The sequence below is a fragment of the Myodes glareolus genome, chromosome 11, assembly GCF_982192425.1.
Source record: "Myodes glareolus chromosome 11, mMyoGla1.1, whole genome shotgun sequence".
In the NCBI taxonomy this organism is placed as follows: Eukaryota; Metazoa; Chordata; class Mammalia; order Rodentia; family Cricetidae; genus Myodes; species Myodes glareolus.
The window spans coordinates 35952801-35973776 of NC_142036.1; the positions used below are offsets into that span (position 1 = coordinate 35952801).

Genomic DNA, 20976 nt, shown 5'->3' on the forward strand with positions numbered 1-20976 from the left:
CCTGTATCTTTGTTTCTCTAAAATATTTCTCGAGTTTTGGAAGTTGATATAATTCAAGATATGTAGCATTCAGGACATGAACGCACACGGTAAGCCGTCAGAGAATGCGTGCTCTAACAATAACCATCAGTACGCTCATTTCCTCCGTATTTTAAGTCTGGTGTATCTCCTTTTCTACCACTCTTCACCCAAAGGACTTCCTTGCTTGTCTTTCTTCCTGAGAACCGGCTCTATTACCTAGATGATCACTTAGGGTTTTTTCCTCCTATTAAAAAGATTTCTCATAATTTATAGCCCTAATAAATTTCTTCATGATGGATCACCAGAAGCTGATGATTACTTAACTCAGTGCCCCACAGTGATAGAGCAGAAGAGCATAGGCTCAGAGTGATGCTCCATCATCAGCTATCAAGGTGATAACTCTTACATTGCTCCGTTTATCTGGGGAAAAAAAGAGATGATTAATGGATGGTGCTGTCTTTGCAGGGACATTCTGAAGAATGTGTGTGGACAGCATAGGTCACAGCATCTAGACTTGACTATGTACTCACTCGGAGGATGGTCAGCATTATTTGATCAGGTTAACCTTGAGGGTGATGTGTTAGGCCCCCAAGATAGACATCTTCAAGAGGAACTGAGGTGAGTTTTTGTTAACTAGTTAAAGATCCAGAACCACGATGACTTAAAATCTATATCTTGCATTTGGTAGAATGAACGTGTCTATGCTTATGTGTCCTGTGGTGTGGAAAGGAGAACAATGGGAAGACAAACATTCTGTTCTGTTTAATGACTGATGTGAAGTCATAGGCTGTCTTTATAGCGTTCTAATAAAATTCCTCCAAACTACTGCCAATGGACTCTAGGGCCTACTACAATTTCATAAACTTGTCAACAGAAATTATGTATTTATTTGTTCAACTAATAGGGATTTGTATAAAAAATTCCATAATGAGTGCTAATGGCTAATGATTAATGAGAAAGAACCCACAGGTAGATGTGCTCCTTGAATGCTTTTGGAATCTCATGCCAATCATATTTACAGGTGGTAACTTGAGCCAATGACTTCTACGCTACCTGAAATACTTAAGAAAACTAGTTATAGTATTTCTTTTATTTGCTCAAAGAAATGATTTATTACTATTGTTTTATTCTGTCTCTATGTGAAATAGATATTCTAATACATTCTTCATTTAGTGGAACTGGAAGTAATCTATAATTTTGAATGTGCTAGGAAAATCTGGGCATATACAAACAATGTGAACAACTTGCTTTCCAGAAGCATATGCAGCCTTTTGAACATGTTTGGACTATGTTTGGACTATGAGCTTCTTATAAGGGAATCATATCAAAGAATGACTGAAACAGGGCAGACGTTTAATAGATGTTAGTCAAATGTCATTGGCTGAAAGTGAAAAGATGATTCAGTAGGGAGAGTCCCTCTGTGGCTATTTCATTACCCCTAGAAAAGCAAGAGAATTGAGGTTTTAGTTTAGTGAAATGGCAAACCATCTACCACACTTTACATCCGAGAGGCAGTAACTTCTATAAGTTAGTAGTAACAATGTCAGACGGTATACAGGTCAAAATGAGGTCTGCCTGAGAACACCCCTTATGTTGCATCTCTTCAAAAAATTAACAGATCATAAGCAGAATTTATGGAATGACACTGGCAACGAGTTCTGTGCCAACGTCAAGACGAGGTTTCTGCTCAAACCACACATGCTTACTTAAAGTTTTTCTCATTCAGCCTAACTCGAATTGCCCAGATAATCCTGTTTTACAGGAGGCCCATTGTACCGTGTGTGTTGCTTGAGAGAGACAAGCATTGTTGGGAGGTTTGGAAACGTCTGTCTCTCAAAGGCTTCTCCTCTAACAGGGTCTGACCCACATCAAGCATGTGATGGAAAGAGTAAATATAGAAAGAGGCGAGGACCGGGAAGTCAGCTTCACACAATGGACCAGACTGAATCACTACCACCCATGTGGCTCCAATCACCACTAAACCTTGTTTTGTTGGAAAGAAAAAGACAGGATGGAGCAAAAAGGGCCAAGGTACTGAAGCAAAGAAACGCGCCCCTCCCAGAAGAAGACTGTGTGTGTCAACTGCCGTGTGCTTTCCTTAACCTGGTGTGTTTGACCTCCACATTTCCACACCTAACTACTTGCCTACATGGCCAAGGCAGCAAACGATAGTAATGCTGAGTATATGCCAACTTAAAAATGCTCGACTTGCTTAAATCAAAAGGAAATTTAACCTTACACAGACTTTTGACTTCCTCGGCGCAGCCTTTGGGACTAATTCTTCATTAAGGAAGTTCAGTCCATTGGTACCAGTTAGGCCATCTGGAGTGTTTGACCTGGCGGTCTGTCCATCTTTGTTTTGAAGTCTGCTGGATAGCAAGCTACACTCCAGCTCAAACTGGTGATCTAGAGAGTTGGGATGGCATACCGGATTAAATAGTGTTTCCTTAAAAAGAGGCTTCTTGGTGGTAAAGAGAAGATGGCAGGGAAAGTTACAGAATTCAGGCATGTCAAAAGCATTATCGATGTTTTGCCAGCATGAGACGAGCCATGGCGACAGGTGGAAAATATTAAATTACTATTTTTGTACCTTTCTTCCTACTGCCCTCAAAAGTCCTGGCACAGATAGAGCTATAGACTGCCGCCCTTACTAAAAACAAATTCTAAAAAAAAAAAAAAAAGAAAAGAAAAAAAAGAAAAAAATTAAAGGAAAGGAGTAAAAAGGAGAAAGAAAGAAGGACAAATTCCCAAGGTATATTCAGGTCAGCATCTAGATGTGTGTTGTGTTGAGCCTCGCTGAGCAAATGTTAATTTTCAGTGAGATAATTTCTTTTTATTGGAAATAAATTTGATGACTTTGAGATGAACATCATTGGTTGCCCTTATGAAAATAGGAAAGGGATGAAGTTCACAAAATATTAAAAATGATTGAGCCATAACAAAAGGAGAAATTTTGTTAAGAGTCCAATCATTTTATATCTCTCTATCTATCTATCTATCTATCTATCATCTATCTATCTATCTATCTATCTATCTATCTATCTATCTATCTATCTATCTATCTATCATCTCTCTATCTAATCTATCTAAAACCTTCTCCTGTTATAAGAACTGCTTCTGAAGTGTGGCCTGTACTAACTTTGGGAGTTAGCTTTTCCTTTGGGAGGGCCTTTTTCTTTTCCCCAAACATTCATTTACGTTCTCAGCTTGGGAAAACTGAGCCAACAAACAAATGTCACTTTTAAAGGTATATAGTGCCTCTGTGGCTCCTGCTAAAGAAAGAAGAACCGTCCATTCACATAAAATCTTGTCTTGTTGCTGTGCCAAAGTCAGGAGTTGCTCGCAATGTTAAAGGAGCTAAGGAGGGTGGAAATTATCTGTGACATTCAGCTTTAGATCGGACGAACCGCATTGGCTCTATGCTTTTAGTATATTGCATTTTCCTTGCCTGAGTCTTTAATCCTTTCAACATTCCCTTTGCCCTGTTACCTGTAAGAAATTTCCCTAGGTATTTACAGTAATTGGGAGGGGGATATATCTTAAATTATTATATGTTTCTTATCTGTATCTCCATGGCTTATCCTGAGTTAGCCAGTGAATGATCAAGAGAGATGGCGTTTTCCAATCTTGAGGAATATGTTTTATTAATTCCTTTTCAAATTCTTTTCAACTCCGTGAGTGGCTCAGAAGACAAACGCTCAGATTCAGGTGAAGAGAGTCATACTGAATACTTGCCAGACCACAAGAACTCCAGCTGCCCAAGTTTAAGGCTGATTTTAGTCCTGTAAGACTTTGGGGATGATGAAAACACTGTTTGTCACGAACTTGTAGCAATTCTGCATATGTCAGGAGGCCAAGGATCCTGTCCGTCACTCACTCACATAAAGAACCACTCACCAGGCGGTCTGTTTGTTGCCTCTCCCCTCTATATCTCTTCTCATCCCTGTTCAGGCTGTTGGTAGTTTGCAGACCCATCAGCATCAGTCTGGAAATGACCCTGGAGACGACCCGGTTCTGGCTTGATCGTGCTGCTCAGGGGAAGAGGCTTCGCTGTGATTTGCTTTTCTCTTTCTTGGGCTTGAGTGTGTTCATGCCCCAGCTCACTTCTTCTCTTAAAAATAAATGTACATTCGAGTCCCTGGAAAGCTTGTCAGACCGTGCCCGGTGAGTTCTCTGAGCAGTTTATTATTTGGTAGGTCCAGCATGAGGTTTGAGAATGTTTGCTTTTCTGAGTGGCTCCCGGGTGTGGCTGACACTGATGTCTGTCTCTAAGCAGCCACTGAAGCCCACGCCCAACAGCATACCACATTGCTTTTATTCACCGGTCATTTCCTTCCATTCTGTTTGTCCTCATTGGCAAACATTTCCCTCTCATTTTATTGAGACTCTAAAAATGCTAAACAAGTGAAAGATCTATCATTTTATAAAAGCATTCAGAGAGAGTTTCTTCTTCAAAATATTCACCTATGCACTGAATAGATGTAGCTTTACCTTTTTGTTTGTTTGTTTGTTCATTTATTTGATTAATTTAGTGTGTGGGCCTATGCGAGTGTTGTCTATGAACACATATACACATATACACTTAGGTGCACATATCGAAGCCAGCGGAGGATGCTGGGTGTCTTCTTCCATTAGGATCCACTTTTTTTTTTTTTTTAATAGACATACTCTCTCGCTAAACCTGAAACTCACTCTTTAGGATAGGCTGATGGACCAGCAAATTCCTGGGAGCCGCCAGTTCTTCACAGCCTCAAACTTGGAGTTACAAACACATACAGTAATAATGCCTGGCTTTTTTGTGGGTGCTGAGAATTTGAACTTGGGTCCTCTTGCTTTCAGAGTCATTGCTTTCATTCACCAAACCATCTCACCAGTTCGGCACCAATATAACCTAAGGATGTTTCAATAACTAGAACTATTAAAACCAATATTAAATCATGCACACTTAACCAAGATCAAGTTTATGGTTGCTGTAGAATCCTATTTTGGGGTGTGCATTTATTTCTTTACTATAGGGACTTCTTAGCACCAATTTAGTCATTTGTTTATCATTTCAACCTCTAGGAGTCAGTAGAGGGGTTCAGAATCATTGCTTCAGAAGACAGAAGTTTTTCTATAGCCATATATTGATTGTTTTCCAAGTACTTTTGGATCAGTTTTGTCCAGGTCATTTAGGATCTTAAAGTATATCCTTAAGTTGCCCATTACCAGTGGCTAAGAGATAAATGTAATCCACCCTACATATAAAAGTAAAATCCAGGCGGATAGCTAAATAATCTTCATCAGGTTCATCTTCTTATTTAGCTTCTCTAGGATCACGAATAATAGGCTCAAAGACCTTTAATTATGGTTAGAATCCACTTATGAGTGAATACATACCGTGTTCCTCTTTTTGGGTCTGGCTTACCTCACTCAGTAAAGCGTTTTCTATTTCCATCCATTTGCATGCAAAATTCAAGATGTCATTGTTTTTTACCACTGAGTAAAACTCTAATGTGTATATGTTCCACACCTTTTTTAACCATTCTTCTATTGAGGGGCACCTAGGCTATTTCCAGGTTCTGGCTATTACAAATAGTGCTGCTATGAACATAGTTGAACAAATGCTTTTGTAGTATGATAGGGCATCTCTTGGGTATATTCCCAAGAGTGAAATTGCTGGGTCCTGAGGGAGGTTGACTCCCAGTTTCCTGAGAAACCGCCACACTGATTTCCACAGTGGCTGCACAAGTTTGCATTCCCACCAACAATGGATGAGTGTTCCCCTCACCCCACATCCTCTCCAGCTTAGCTATCCGCCAGGAGGTAGGAAATAGACAAGAGTCCCAGGTAACCTCGGGTGCATGGGGTGGGTGGGAGGGTTGATGGAAGGGGAGAGGGTTAGAGAGAAGGGAGTAGGGGAGGAATGGGGAAAGCTCGGTGGCCTGGGATGGTGGGGGGGGGGAGGAAGGATGAATATGGGATCAGGGAAGAATATATTTCAACTAAGGGAGTCATTTTAGGGTTTACAGGAGACTTGATTATATATGGGATCCCAGGTCCAAGGAGAGATCCCCCAGATTGTTCTCTGGACAGAGGAGAGGGTGCCTGAATCGGCCGTGGCCCATAACCATACTGATGTATATTTTGCTTATCACCATAGATCCTTCATCTGGCGAAGGACGGCGATACAGACGGAGACCCACATTGGAGCACCGGACTGAGCCCCCTAAGGTCCAAATGAGGAACAGAAGGAGGAAGAACATGAAAAACGAAATCAGGACTCCGAGGGATGCTATCACCCACTGATACAAGGGAACGGATCTAATGAGAGTTTACCTAGGCCAGTTGGACTGGGACTGAACGAGGACGTGATCTAACCAGATTCTCGGAATTTGGCCGGATTCTCTGAATGTGGCTGGCCCGAAGTCTTTCTGAAAAGCCATTGACTATGATACTGGGACTTGTTTCCTCTGCATATACTGGATTTTGGGGATCCAGTCTGTTTGGATACTCACCTTCCTGGACCTGGAGGGAGGGGGGAGGAACTTGAACTTCCCACAGGGCAGGAAACCCTGACTGCTCTTAGGGATGGAGAGGGAGGAGGAGAGGGAGTGGAGAGAGTGGGAGGGTATTGGGAAGAGGGGCGGAAATGGAAACTTTTACAATTTAATAAGATTTACTTTCAAAAAAAAAAAAAGTAAAATCCAAACAAGCAGTTTGTCCTGCTATGTTCCACCAAGGATGAGCAGCACAGCAGCTACAGACCTAGGGCCCAGAATACTAGTTTTAGGGCATTCTAAAACTCCTGGAGGTGTCCCCACCTGCAGGTGAACCTTGCATATGACCCAGAGACAACACAAATATAAATGACAAAGGGTCTGTGGGAGGGAGTCCTGTTTGCAGGGGCAAGCCTCAGCTCCACGTGTTTTCTTCCATCTCTTCAGCAGAGACCATCAACTACCTGGGTGATCAGCTACACCATTTAGCAGCAAGTACAAGTACTTGTGATTCCCAAGAGCAGAGAACATGTATAAAGAATAGCCATGTACCAGTTTAAAAGGACAGAGTTGCCAACAAAGGTAGGTTTCTTTGGCGGGGATCAGATCTTTGTAGTTGTACACAGTTTTATATGTAATCACACAGCATTCTTTATTACCATGCCCCAGCACTGGGCATACCGATGTTCATCTTTTTCTAACATTTTTAACTGGAGAATTTATTTCCGCATCTTCCTCTGAGTCTCTCGTTTCTCTGTCTTCCTTTATGTCCTCTGTTTCTCTTACCTCTGTCAATTTCTTCTTCTCTTTGCTTAGAAGCCTGTGCTTTAATTTAGATAATTGCTTTGTTTGTTTGTGGTTTGGTTCCCTGACTGTAACATATGGTATTTTTAGGTGGGCTTTTCTAGAGGGGGAGAACTACCAGTGTTGCAACCTTAACTCTAGGACACAGAGTCAAACTAGCTCTGCCTGCCTACAATTTGGGCGGGAGGGAGTAATGCCTGTCCTACAGAGTTGGTGACGTTTTTACCAACTGCACTTGTCACAGTCAACAATTGTAGATATTTGATGGATGAATGGGCCACTACCTCACTCCTTCACTGAAATTAAACCTCTGTGAAAAGGACGGCTACCTGTTTTGCTCGTAGCTGAACCGCTGATGCCTGTCCTAGTATCTAGGGCACAGCATCTGTACAGTAAAAATTATAAAGAAGGAAATAACATATATGTACTTTTCTAGAAAGAACAGAAAGTTCTTAGCTAGTTCTAACAAAAAAGTCATGATCTATTGCTGTAAACATAATTTTGAAGAAAAATCCAGGTTTTGATAAGGAGTTCATTTTTGTTTCTGGTTGGTTTATTTTGAAATACCAAAAATGTAGTACTTTTTGAGAAGAGATGAACAATGCGTTAAATGACGAGGATAGTATTGACTATTGTGAATTAGCAAAGTCTACCTACTACTAGAATACATAGATTGCTAAAGCTTTATATTAAACTTTTTCAAATTTAGGAAATACAGTTTATATCGGTGTTTTAGAGTGGCCTTAGCAAAATAGCACAGACTGGGTGGTTTGGATAGTAGAGATATGCTGCCTCGCTGTTCTGATGCTTAGCTACTGAGGTAAAGTCACAGACAGAACTAGTTCTGTCAGTAGACCATGAAGTAGGGTCTGTCCAATGCCTTTTTCCTGGAATCTGATGATGTTCTACAATGTCTGGTCTTCTCTCAATGTGTCTGTGTCTTCCGCTAAGAACACCAATTGTATGAGTGTGGTACCAACCTACTCAACGTAGTCTTATATCTGAATTCATTAATCTATAATAACTGTAAGCAAGACTACTTCCTGAACTGCTATGTGTTCAGACTTTAATATATATATTTTGAGCATACAAAGTCTAATTCATAACATGGTCCCAAAGGAATGATGTGTCTTACCCCATTGGCACTGCTTATACTCCCTGGCATGATCCTTCAGTGGCAAGCTTTGAGTTTTTACTGATGGAAGTATTAGGGGCAGGGAAATTTGGACTTGACAATTATTTCTGATTTCCCTCAAGTTGAACCTCTTTCTGAGATTTGAATAGCTGTTAGATAGCCCCTTTGTTATCTCCAGTGGCATGCAGAGACACAGCTTTCAGTGGGGGAATATTTGGGACAGTGTGAGGAAACTTTTGATGTCTTTGAAAGCTGCAAACACTCCCATTTCTCCTGGGGATCTGTGTAATAATCCCCTCAGCATCTCCAGTCAATGAAGAAGGCAAGGAAAGCTTCTAGAATGGTATCTGATTTTGACTTCTTGACCAGACCACTATCATTAGTGGATGAAAACAAATCTGCTCAGAGTACAGAGTCTTGCAAAGACAGACCCAGGATGATGAAATATCTGAAACTATCTGGCACAAATACTTTACCACAGAGGAGGAAGGGAGTGTTAGACGCCTGGCTGAACATTTATGAGAAAGACCAATATTTAATTTATTCCCTGGCTTGTTATCAAGAGGGCATGTTACATCTTCTGCTGTGGCTTCCAGGTGCTTAAAAAAGCAACTGGCTGAGATACAAGGCCTTCCCAAATTGGAAAACTCAGTCATAGCCAGTCAGCTGTCCCTTTGGATGTGGCCCTTACTCTAGGTCCATCCATCAGCAGCGCAGTCATTGTCCTTGTGTGGGCATCAGTGAGCGGTAGCTGAGAAGTGTTGCAGCAAACTGGGCAGCAGGGCACATACTTTGTTCCATGGTGAGTGAATAGCCAAGGTCAGACTTGAATGGGGCCCATCTTCTAGAAGGTGCCAGAGTGTCTTGAATGAAAACTCTCATCTGGTGAAGGAAATGAGCCAAGGGGACCAGGTACAGAAGGAAATGGGGGGAAAAAGACAAGGGCTGAGGATCTGTAGGCAACAGATTGAGAATGAATAATGAAAGTTGGTCCTATCTGTGGTCTGGAGTTCAGAAGAACCCAAATGAGTTCTCCCAACATTGTGAAAACTCATTTCTAAGGCAGCTCAGGGATAAATTTCTGTGATCTGGACACTTCAAGATAATTTAGTCTCAATCCCTAAATACTCGTGTAGTTGGAACAGTCTCTATGCTAATTCTTCATTTATGAACTTTTATCTCATTATTTCTTATCTATTTATATGTAATACTTTATGTTTTCCTTTACTTCAATGGCTTTAGGTGCTCTTTGGCATAAAACATAGCTTAGAACTATAAAATTATGTAAAAAATAATTGAAATGTTTTTAAGAAATTGTTTTTTGTTATGTTTCTAAAGCTGTGTATCATCCAAAGATAAAACTCAATGGCATGAAACAAATCTGCGTTTCCTCTCCCCAAACAACCTAACAGCAGCCCCAGGAGTGTGTTTTAACATGAAGCTGTTGCACATGAGGGGTACAGTTCTTCAAACTGCAACTCTGAGGATTATTAGATACAGATAAGACTGTGAAGAGAAACTAGGTCTTTGGGGGATGAACATCAAGTTGTACAAGTTGTACATTGTGTGTTCAGATGCCCCCATGTTGCATCTTGAGGTAGAATTAGATGCCCCTCAAATTCATATGCTGCTATTTTAGCCCTGGTGCTGATGGTATTGGGATGAGGTGAAGGTTTCTATGAATGGGATTGCCGCCAATGCAAGAGCACCCCAGGCAGTTAGTCTGTCCTTCTCCCAGGTGAGGGTGTAGTGAGAATGAACCTGCTCTGAGTCAGGAGATAGGGCCTCTCCACACACGACCTCCATCTGTGCCTTGATCTTGGGCTTTCTATTTTCCTAATTTGTGAGAAGTAAACTTATTTTTTTTGTTTACTTTTGGGATTGTAATTCAATTGCATTTCTCCCTTCTCTTTCCTCTTTCCAAACCCTCCCATATACCTCTTCCATGCTCTCCTTCAAATTCATGCCATATTTATGTTAATTGTTATTGCATGCATACAGGTATTTGTTTATATATATATATGCACACATATGTTTATATATATACATATTTCTAAATATAATCTGTTGAATCAATATAATGTTACTTGTATGTATATTTTCAAGTTTGAGTGCTTGCTTTTTGCAAGCCTCCACTCTGAACAGACTAAGGTACACCTTCTAAAATGATACTAGCATTTGATTATATTCAGGCAGTTGGGGACATGTTGAATAGGGGTTAAGGGACAGGTTGTTTTGAAATGGTCACTTTAACACTCACAGCTGTGTGACATGACTCGTTCTGCAACTTCACCAAATTCAGTTTCCCTACCTGAAACCAGGTAGTATCAACACACACTTCAATTTTCCTTGACATGTGGGGATTAAATGACATAATCCCTGCAAGGTGCTTAGTAGAGATGCCCATGGTAAATTCTAAGTAGGTGTTAGGTGGTGTTGTTATATTGTTTAGACGTCTTTCCTGGAGAAGCTGACTGCTATGAAAATAGATTTAGAATTTAATGACGTCCATGATTTTTCAACACTTCTACCCTTAATTTATGAGTTATCACCAAGTGCTCCAACTATGCCAGCAACTCAGATCCCCATATAGATCCAGATCTGATGAGGAGGAAAGCATCCCAATGTGATGCTTGGGTGTGGCGGCCCTCTGCTGTCTCAGGAGCACTCGGTTCATTACAAGTCCCAACAAAGTGATTCTTGCTTGGGGCAGAAAACACTGAGCAAGGAAATGTCTGTTTGGTAAGAATACAACTCAGACTTGCTTTTCAAGCTGTTCCATAATCCGAGCTTCTCAGCTGCACCAGCGGCAGCAGCGGGGACCGTGACAGAGCGGAGCATGGCACCCAGATCTTGTGAGGAAACAAACGCAAGGAAGGGCAGGAAGTGCGCAACCTCAGTCTGGGTAAACAGAAACCTGGTTGGAGGAGGGCTTAGGAAATACATGGACACAACCATCCAGGGCTGTCAGCAGCTGTCCCTACTATGTGGGTACACTAGAGTATTCTGAAAGCCGTGGAGCTCAGTAACTGGCCTCCTCCTTGACCATCTCCAGCACTAGGGCACTCCATGTCTTTTTAAGATTCCCACCCAGTCTCTTTAGGGACCAGATGGACATGCTTTGAGGGAGCTAAGAGTGTCCAGAGAAGATGGGGCTTTTCTCTATTCTAACCATAGTTTGGATCCTGGCGTTTCTGGACTTCGGATATAATGGAAGAGCAATCTATAAAGAGACATCATAATGCCACCAACTTCATGGCATTGTGAAAGAATATGTATGTCTCATATATACATCTCATATATACTGAAATTTACATATAATTAAATCTTAGGAACTGAATGTACCTGTGTGGTCATTGAGTAGGTTTATTATTTTTTAGTCTTTGTTCTGATATTCTAGCCTATAGCAATTTCCTCTATTTCCTTTAAAAATCTCTATGCATGTATGTTTAAGGTATACATGCATACATATATGCATGTTCTTATATGTAAAGGTACATGTGCATATGATTGTGTGTGTGTGTGCACATAGGCTCAAGGTTGATGATGTCAGCCATGTTCCTCAGTTGTTCTTCACCTCACATAGTAAGACAGAGTCTCCTACTTCATCCCATAACTTACTGATTCAGATAGTTTCCTAACGAGATACTTCTGAGGACCACTTTCTGTCTTCTGAGCACTGATATTACAGGCAGACCACACACCTGCCTGATATTTTTATGGGTGCTGAGGACCCGACCTCCGGTCCTCATCCTGTGTGCTTCATCCACAGATCCATCTCGCTGGCCCCAACTTCGTTTCTTTATACTTCTAGGATAATAATGCAAGTTTAGGCAGTCTTGTCTTGGAAAGCTGTTGAGAGAGTTGAGAATTTTGAGACAGAGAAGGGTTAGACTGGAGCTGAGTGCCCAAGAGAAGGTCATGCAGAGTTAGCCCCTACTGATGAAGTTCTCAGAGTGTTTGCATGGTTGCTTTCCCTCACTCCCGGACAGACAGAGTTTTTATGCCACTCCTAGCTTTGTGTAGAGTTTCTCATGACCCATTTAAAATTATCTGTGTATGTACATGCACATATGCACACATGCATGTGCATGCACACATACACGCACATGCATGCATATGCATGCACATATGCGCACATGTAGATTTCAGAGGACAACTTGTGGGAGCTGGCTCTTTTTCAACATGTAGGTCCCAGGGATTGAACTCAGGTTGTCTGACTTAGAGACAGGTGCCTTTATCCACGAAGCCGTCTCACCAGTCCTCAAGCACCGTTTTTGAGGACGGATCTAAGTAAAGAAAGTGGGTTAGTCTTCCTGGAGTCACGTGTGCTGAAATTGTTCCCACACCTCCTAGGATTAAGATGGGTTGATGTTAACTTCATTTTCAGAGACAGACCGGGGAGTCGGCCACAGAATGGGCCCCAGGGAAAGGTAAGTCACTCATTTCAGTAGGGGAGAAAGAACATGATGTACTCTGAGAAGTGGCGGCCTGGGATGCGGGGATGAGACACTGCAGCCTGGGAACATGGCTGACAACGCAGGTGGCCGTGACATGGAGAGCCTGCGAAGCTAAATATGGTTCTGTCTTTTAAGCTGTGTGAAACCCGGTTAGAAAACGTTCAGTCTGTAGCCGCTGAATTCATAGCTTGGTCTTTGCAAGCTTTTGGCAAGAGTGGCATTCTCTGGTCACACCCATTTTATTCTATATTTATTTTGACTAATGAGATAATCACCCCCTCGGGCTTAACTGGTTGAAATCTGTAAATCTCCTAAAAGTGTAATTACCTATTCATAATCCTTCTTTCCAGCATTGCGCAAATCTCATTAGTACATATCTTTTTATATTATTCATGTTATGGAAAAAATTGCCTTTTTGCTGTTGAAAGAACAATTGTCAGAAAGCAACCCAGGTGTTCTGTTCCAGCAACTCGAGCTGTTGGGTTCAGATGAAGGAATATGCTTGGATGCGAAAGAGATTCCCTCTGCAGCTAGTTCTGCTCAGTCTCTCACTCTCTGTAGGTCTGCACCCACTGGTGTGAGGCTGGAACACTGTGAGGATGTTATGCTGTTGTGGTTCTTGTCCAGGAAAGGTGTGGGCTCAAATGCGTACCACCCGAGGAGTGACATCCCTACAGCAGACTTGTGATACAGAAAACCACGTGGTTTTTTGTTCATAATTTGTCTTGAGAGAACAATAACTGCTTATGATTTATGTGTATACAGTGAAGACTGGGAGTAGAGATGAGAGACTTCTAGGTAGAGATGGCAAGAACATTGATGATGTTTTCCTAAAAGTCCTTAAATTTAGTCAATTGACTGTTGATACATGGTATTGTAACATGAAGAGGCCTGCTTGTTGGGGTTTGTCCCACCCAGTACCCCACAACCGGTAAGCCCCAAAGAAAATCACACAGAGATCTCCATAAGATAAAAAACTGATTGACTCATTAGCTCAGTCTTCTTATTTGTTCTTGTAGCTTATATTAACCCATTATTCTTATCTATGTTAGCCACACGGCTCAGTACCTTTCTCAGCGGGACAGCTTACATCTTGCTTCTTCGGTGCTCTGGGCAGAACTGCAAAGGGAGCTTCCTGCTTCCTAGAATACTCCTGTACTCATTGCCCCACCTCTACTTCCTGTCTGGTTGACCTACCTATACTTCCTGCCTGCCCAGTCAGTGTTTATTTAAAATATGATTGACAGAATACAGACAATTCTCCCGCACCATGGTATGACTTCACAGCATGTGAAAATGGTTTTATAATTTTTTAAAATTACTCTTTTTTTTTGGTTGGGAAAGAGGTACTAGTAATACCAAATAAAAATGTTTGAAATAGTAGCATTTAGGCTGTTGAGATAACTCAGTGGGTTGAGTGCTGGCCAATAAAACTTATGACCTGCATTCAATCCTTTGGATACACGTGGTGGAAGGAGAACAGCAAATCCTGTTAATTGATCTCTCATTTTGGCATGTGCACAAAGGCACGTGCATACACGCACACGTATCTCTATGTGCACCAAATACGTAAAGTGTGATCATTAAAAGAAAATGGGATCATCTGCCTCCTAGGTGGAATGAACAGAGCTGTTCACTGTTCCCTCTGTGTGTGCCTGTGTGTGTCAGCATGCACATGTGGGACCCTATACTGTTTCCTGCCTCCAAGTTAAGGCAGTGTGACTGAGTAGCCTTGGAGAAGCAGAGGATGACAGTAACAATTCTACTGCCACTGCCATGATCAGTGGATGCTAAGAAGTGGGACACTTCTTCAGGTCTCAGGATGGAAAGCAGTACTATGTACTTTTTGAAGTACACTCTACCTCCTCAAACATGCATCAGTCCATGGCCTTGACCTCCAGAGGACTCTTTTGATCAGTGCCTGTTTGAGCCAGTAGTCAAAAGAGTGGAGAAACAAGACAGTGGGAGAAAGAAACTTATGCATGAGGTATGGAAATGAGGTTGGGATATGGAGTCCTTGCCCTCTACCCTCTGTCCTCTGCCCTCTGTGTATCTACCTCTCTTTCTAACAAGTGACGAACACCAGAGAAGCTGCCTCAGTCTCTCCTACCTCTAGACCTCTAACTCATCTCAGTGCCTCCAAAGCAACAGACAAAAGTTTCTTTAATTCTCCATCTGCTCTTAACACCATGTTTCATCAAGAGATCCCAATATATGCAGGTAACTCTAATCCTGCATTTTAAATTCATGCTATGCCTTAATATGTTAGCAGATAAAATTACCATTTCACAAAGCTTGAAACTCTAAAACTTCAGAATAATAAAAGCCAGAGGTGTACATGCAAACTGAAAATGTCAGTTTTTTTTATTTGAACACTCAGACTTCTCATCCTATTTTATTTACACTCAGCCTTCATTTAGTCACACATAAGTAGTATATAATAAAAATCACAGGTGACCTTCAGTAGTCCCCTCAAATGCTTGATCTTGAAGTATCTTAAAGAGATTCTGTATATGTAATCAGTCTGTTGGAGTGTTCTGATGTCTGCAGGAAGTGGGCATTGACAACATGGTTTTCTTGTCTGTGCTTTTTAATGCCTCTGCATCCCATTGTCTAAGTGTGCAGTCTGTCTATGTAAAAACCCTTGTGGAATCTATTATGAAATCTGCCGACTATGTGTGATGTGTGATGTGTGTGTGACACACACACACAGAAATCATTTGTGCCCCCATTGTCTCTCCCATCAGTGTGGACACAGCTGGGTCTCAGTAGTCCTCGCATCAGATACACTGGGCTCTTGCAATGAACTCTACCTGGAGGCATGGGTAATCTCATTTAGGAATTTGATTGGATCTGAAATCAACCCCAGAGGCCTCTGGACAGGCCTGCAAAGGTATTTTCTGGAAGGATTAGCAGAAAGAGGGAGACCATCTGCAAGAGCAAGGGGCAGTGGTGGGCAGCTGGAAGGAGGTCTGAAGGAAAAGCTGACACTTTTGCCTTCTTGCCTTTGCATCTTACTTCCCATCCACTCTGATGTTAGTGCTGCCATACTTCCCTGACATCAAAATGCAGCTTCTTTGACCTTTGAATGTGGACAGAAGAGCAGTGTCTCCTTATTACTCCTACAGGCATTTAGTACCAGATTGGACCTGCAGAGACATCCAGCCTCATGGACTGAGCAGAGACTGGGTTTTCAGCATCCCCAGTATGAAACACACTGATTGCTGGGCTACCGAGACTATGTCATGCCAACCAATTCAATAAATAAATTCTCTTTAATACACACACACACACACACACACACATACACACACACGCACGCACACACACACACACACACACACACACACAGAGAGAGAGAGAGAGAGAGAGAGAGAGAGAGAGAGAGAGAGAGAGATTTATTCTATTATTCTATCAGTTCTAGAGAACCCAGCTAGATCCAGCTGGTGATTTTCTTGGGGGGGGGGTGGGCATTGGTTGTATCTGACCCTGTATCCTGCAGAAACTCTAGAGAGAGCCAGGTCCAGTGCCCAGAGTGGTTCTCTTGCAATGTCTTTCGCTTAGGCCAACAGGGACAGTGGTGATGAAATTGCAGAGAACTCAAGCTAATTCTTATAAAGAACTTCTCTTTAGCCTCAGCGTTTTCTTCCTCCTTGAGGACACTTAGCAAATTCACAAAGCCAGCTTTCTCTATTTTCTCAAACACTGCACAGCAGACCTGACACCTTGATCTGTGTATCTATGTCATCATCTACACGGAGCTTCTGCAGCCTCCTTAAGGATCGCGCTTTTTGATTCTGCTCATTCATTCCCCTTAAAATTCCTAGCACAGTGTCCTAGAGTAGGTGCACAACATATGTGTGACAGCTGAGTGAGTGAACAGGGCAGACCTTGCCATCACCCGCCTGCCCAGGAGAAGGGGGATGCCTAGCGCCTGTTAAGCGGTGCACACATTCAAGTCATCTTCCTGCGTTCCACTTCTCATGTAAGTACTGTTATTAAACTTGTAAATACTCCACAGAAGGCTGGTTTTTTGGCAGCGAATGAACTCTTTTTGTCTCCTGTCCCGTGAATATCCTAACTACTTTGTCACTTTGATCTAGGGGACATTTCATCTTCACAAATGCAAAGGAGTTGGCAGCTGCACAAATGTGTTCCATTTCCTATTGCTGTAAAAAATCCATTGCTCTCGAGCCTTTGCCCGCCCCCTTTCATGGTAATGTGTAAGCCACTAAATTGCAGTTACTGGCTGTGGCCATAGCCATAAAAAAAAAAAATTCGTGAATGCCATGTAGATTTGAGGGTTGCTCCACTAAAAAGTTCACAATGGCTTTACTGTAACTGGGCTAACTAGAACTTGGCAGCAGCTATCCAAGGAGGGTGATACCAATTCCCATCCCCCTTCCAGGATGCTGGCCTGATCTTCTTGTATTTGTGCAACTGGCCTATCCAGAGAGCCAGAGCAGCTGGGAGGAGGGCCCCGGTGAGGACAACTGTCTCTGGGTTAGGTTGCCCTTTTCCAGCTCTCTTTTCACAGGGCTTCTCTTCCTGCAGTGTGAAGTAGGTTACAGGATAGCTTGTTTTCTTTTGCTAGTTGAAATAACAGCATTTGGGGTCATGCTCTGAATAATCCGTGCTTGTTAGAAATGACTGTCATCCTCTCTAAGCTGTAACAAAGTGCTACATTTAAATTAAATTCAGCCAAGCAAGAGCCTTCTCCCAAAATCAATAGGTCCAGGCATTTTGAGAGATATGTGGATTTAAAAAAAAACCTGTAATATTTCAGGACATAAATCAGTAAAGATATCTCTCAGGATGGGAAAGGAATTAGCCATTGTTTATAGGGCTTTGAAAGCATTTAGTAACATTTGGGGTTGAAAGTGAAAAGATTAGAAAATATTAGATATGATTATCTTCATATTTATATTTGGCGAAGATTACTCTTTTACAGTCTCCTAGAGTAAAATTCTTAGTGCTAAGTTTTTGAAAGATAGTTTCATTGATTCATTAAATCAGTAAGCCTTCAGATGAAAGCCATGTCAAATACATCTTGAAAAGATAATTTGCATAAATGCATTCCTACACACACATGCCATTGTCTTATTCCTAAATGTGACATGAAGCAATGAGTGATCAATGAGATGGTGGCCTCCTGTGCCAAGCAGAATATTTCTGTCAATACAAAGTAATGTATCTGTTTAATAATAATCTTCAGGGTGCTGGGATGAAATCCTACTTCAGAGTCCAAAGAGTCTACTCTTTATACAGATGCACAAATGTCATGATATTTTGCAATTCGAGATTCAAACTTTCCATTTGGTCTTGATCTATGAATATCCCAAGTCAGTAAACTTTGCTTAAATCACAGAAGGAAATTTTTTTGCCATCATTTACCTTAGTAATTTTTCTGGTAGTTGCACTGTTGCACCTAGTGTAAGGAATATCACTTCAATCAATCCAACAAACGTTAATTATTAGTACATACTGTAAACTTAAGCTCCCAATAGTCATTTATTATATGTATGTATGTGTGTATGTGTGTGTGTTCAGTAACATTGTTGAAGACATGCAAACTTCCTTGCTATAGTCTCTACATTCAAGATAAGTAAGAGATTTAATGTTCAACCAGTGTGGTTACCCCGAGCAAAGTTATTCTTCATGAATTTGACATTACCAAAAGCAGAGTGCCACTTTCTTTTGGTTCCTATTCTTATTGTAGGAATCTTTGTGCTTTTTTTGCATGCATGTCACAAAGACACTGTAGACACCCCTGAGCTATTTGTTTAATTGCCATAAAAGAAATACATCTCCATTTCTATTCATCCAACCCATGCCCTCTTAATTCTTTTCTTGTACCTGCTGTATTCTCCTTATCTTACAATCTCTAGGTAGCTTGACTTTGAGGAACCTTGTTTTAAATTGAGGGTGGCATCTATAAGAATTTTTGTGTTAGTTCTTGATGCTCAAGAGTTTGTGTCAGAATGGGTCATTTTCATGATAGAAGATGATATATCCAGCTATCATTTCATCTCAGACCCAACATCAACTCCTCTCTTTCTGACAGAGCCAATCTTCTGCCAATACCAGCTCTACCTCTGTGCTCCTTTCTGTGTATGCTCGTATGTCTAGTATGAATACTTTGTTTTTACATTTTTTATTGATTTTATTGAGCTATACATTTTTTCTCTGCTCCCCTCCCTTTCTCTCCCCTCCCCTTCAACCCTCTCTCATGGTCCCCATGCTCCCAATTTACTCAGAAAGTCTTGACTTTTTCTACTTCACATGTAGATTAAATCCACGTATGTCTCTCTTAGGGTCATTGTTGTTGTCTAGGTTCTCTGTACTATGAATACTTCTTAAACATGAGTATTGTTACAGTCAGAAAGTTCAGTCTTCTGAACTCCATCACTCCAATATAGCCTTTTGGTGTGGGAGAATTGTCTGTATTCTGTCAATCATGTTTTAAATAAATGATGATTGGCCAGGCAGGAAGTATAGGTGGGTCAACCAGACAGGAAGTAGAGGTGGGGCAAAGAGAACAAGAGTATTCTGGGAAGCAGGAAGCTCCCTCCGGCAGTCCAGCCCAGATCACCAAAGAAGCAACATGTGACCTGTCCCACTATGAAAGGTACCGAGTCATGTCGCTAGCATAGATAAGAATAATGGATCGATATAAGTTATAAGAGTTAGCAAGAAACCTGAGCTAATGGACCAATCAGTTTTATAATTTATAGAGATCTCTGTGTGATTTTCTTTGGGGCTTGCTGTCTGTGGGGTACTGGGTGGGACATAAACCCCAAAAAGCCGGCTCTCATGTTACAGCCTTTCTCAGTCCATTCCTACAAATCTAATTGGTTTAATACGTCTAGGATGACTCGTTAGGACTTTATCCATGGGATTATGAACTATTCATATGTGATACACTATGAATTTATCCATTTAGAATGGTTTCTATCTGCTTTTTTTTGGTGACAATGCAACATTTATCTCTTCACGGTTGGTCAGGAGAAACTTGTTTCAGTTTCAGCAATACAATGAAGTCAGGGAGGGAGAATTGAAGTAAAAGCTTTCATTTTCTGACATACTTTGCATTTTGGAATCCTTCCCATCTTATCATTGTTTTTTTTTCATATCACTAAAAAGAAAAATGCACAATGGGATGGGGCTGATTGTCTCACTTCAGAGTTCTAGAGAGATGATGGGCCTATTGACTATTCTTGTTTTAGTCCTGAGTGACTATAGACGACAGGGCCTGTGTGTTTGTGGTTTGGTGCCAATAATCCTTAGCTCTGACCTCATAACACCCATCTCTTTTCCATGAGGCCACTACACTACTTTTGATCAATGACTCTACTTTTGTTCTTAGGGACCAAAACTTAAAGATAGCTTCTCTTCTATATAACATAAAATGTATCAATTATGTTATATTTTGCATGCTTAGATGGTTAAATTTAATACAATGAAATAAAATATTACTATCCCTTCTATATCACAATATAAAAAGTAGAGATTTAATTGCTATTTATGGTCGTAATGCTAAGTTTTTAAGACAGACTATTAAAAACTTGGAAAAGGCAAGTGAGCCATTAATAGATTTTCTCTGGATTCTTGAGTTTGAATGATTATCTCATTCAAGTTTCTGTCTGTGCTTGTAGGTTTGGGCTCTGTCTGAGAGGAACATTCTGAGCTCAAGAAATACAGCCTAAAACAACAGCTAGTCTAGATATCAGGCAAATGGACTCAGTTCAAAAGTCTAAACTGTTAGACCTGCCCATTTGGGTGGGTGGATGGAAGGGTAAGGAGTGCGCAGGGGTGTCTTATAGCTGCTGAAATATGTGGGAAAGATGTACAGCCTAACAAGGGGCTTTTCTATTTGTAGAACATACTGGCAATTCAGCTGTCAGTAAGTGTGAAAGTCCTCAGTGAGGCAGGGTCTTACTGGCAGCTGTATGGTACATTCTGAATGATAAGCTTTATTTACTTTATTTAATGATTCTAGACATTGAAAGATTTGAATGATTTGAAAGATGGAGAGTCATAAGACTTAAAATATTGTTCAGAGGGGATGAGAACAGAA

General features: G+C 41.2%; 1 protein-coding gene across 1 annotated transcript in view; it reads left to right on the top strand.

Moving 5' to 3' along the window:
- Positions 1-9164: 9164 nt before the first annotated feature.
- Positions 9165-20976, top strand: part of Dio2 (iodothyronine deiodinase 2) — a 199668-nt gene continuing 187856 nt past the window's right edge. Inside the window, 1 exon segment of the mRNA XM_048449347.3 lies at positions 9165-9241. The gene's annotated coding sequence lies outside the window, so the exon portion shown is untranslated.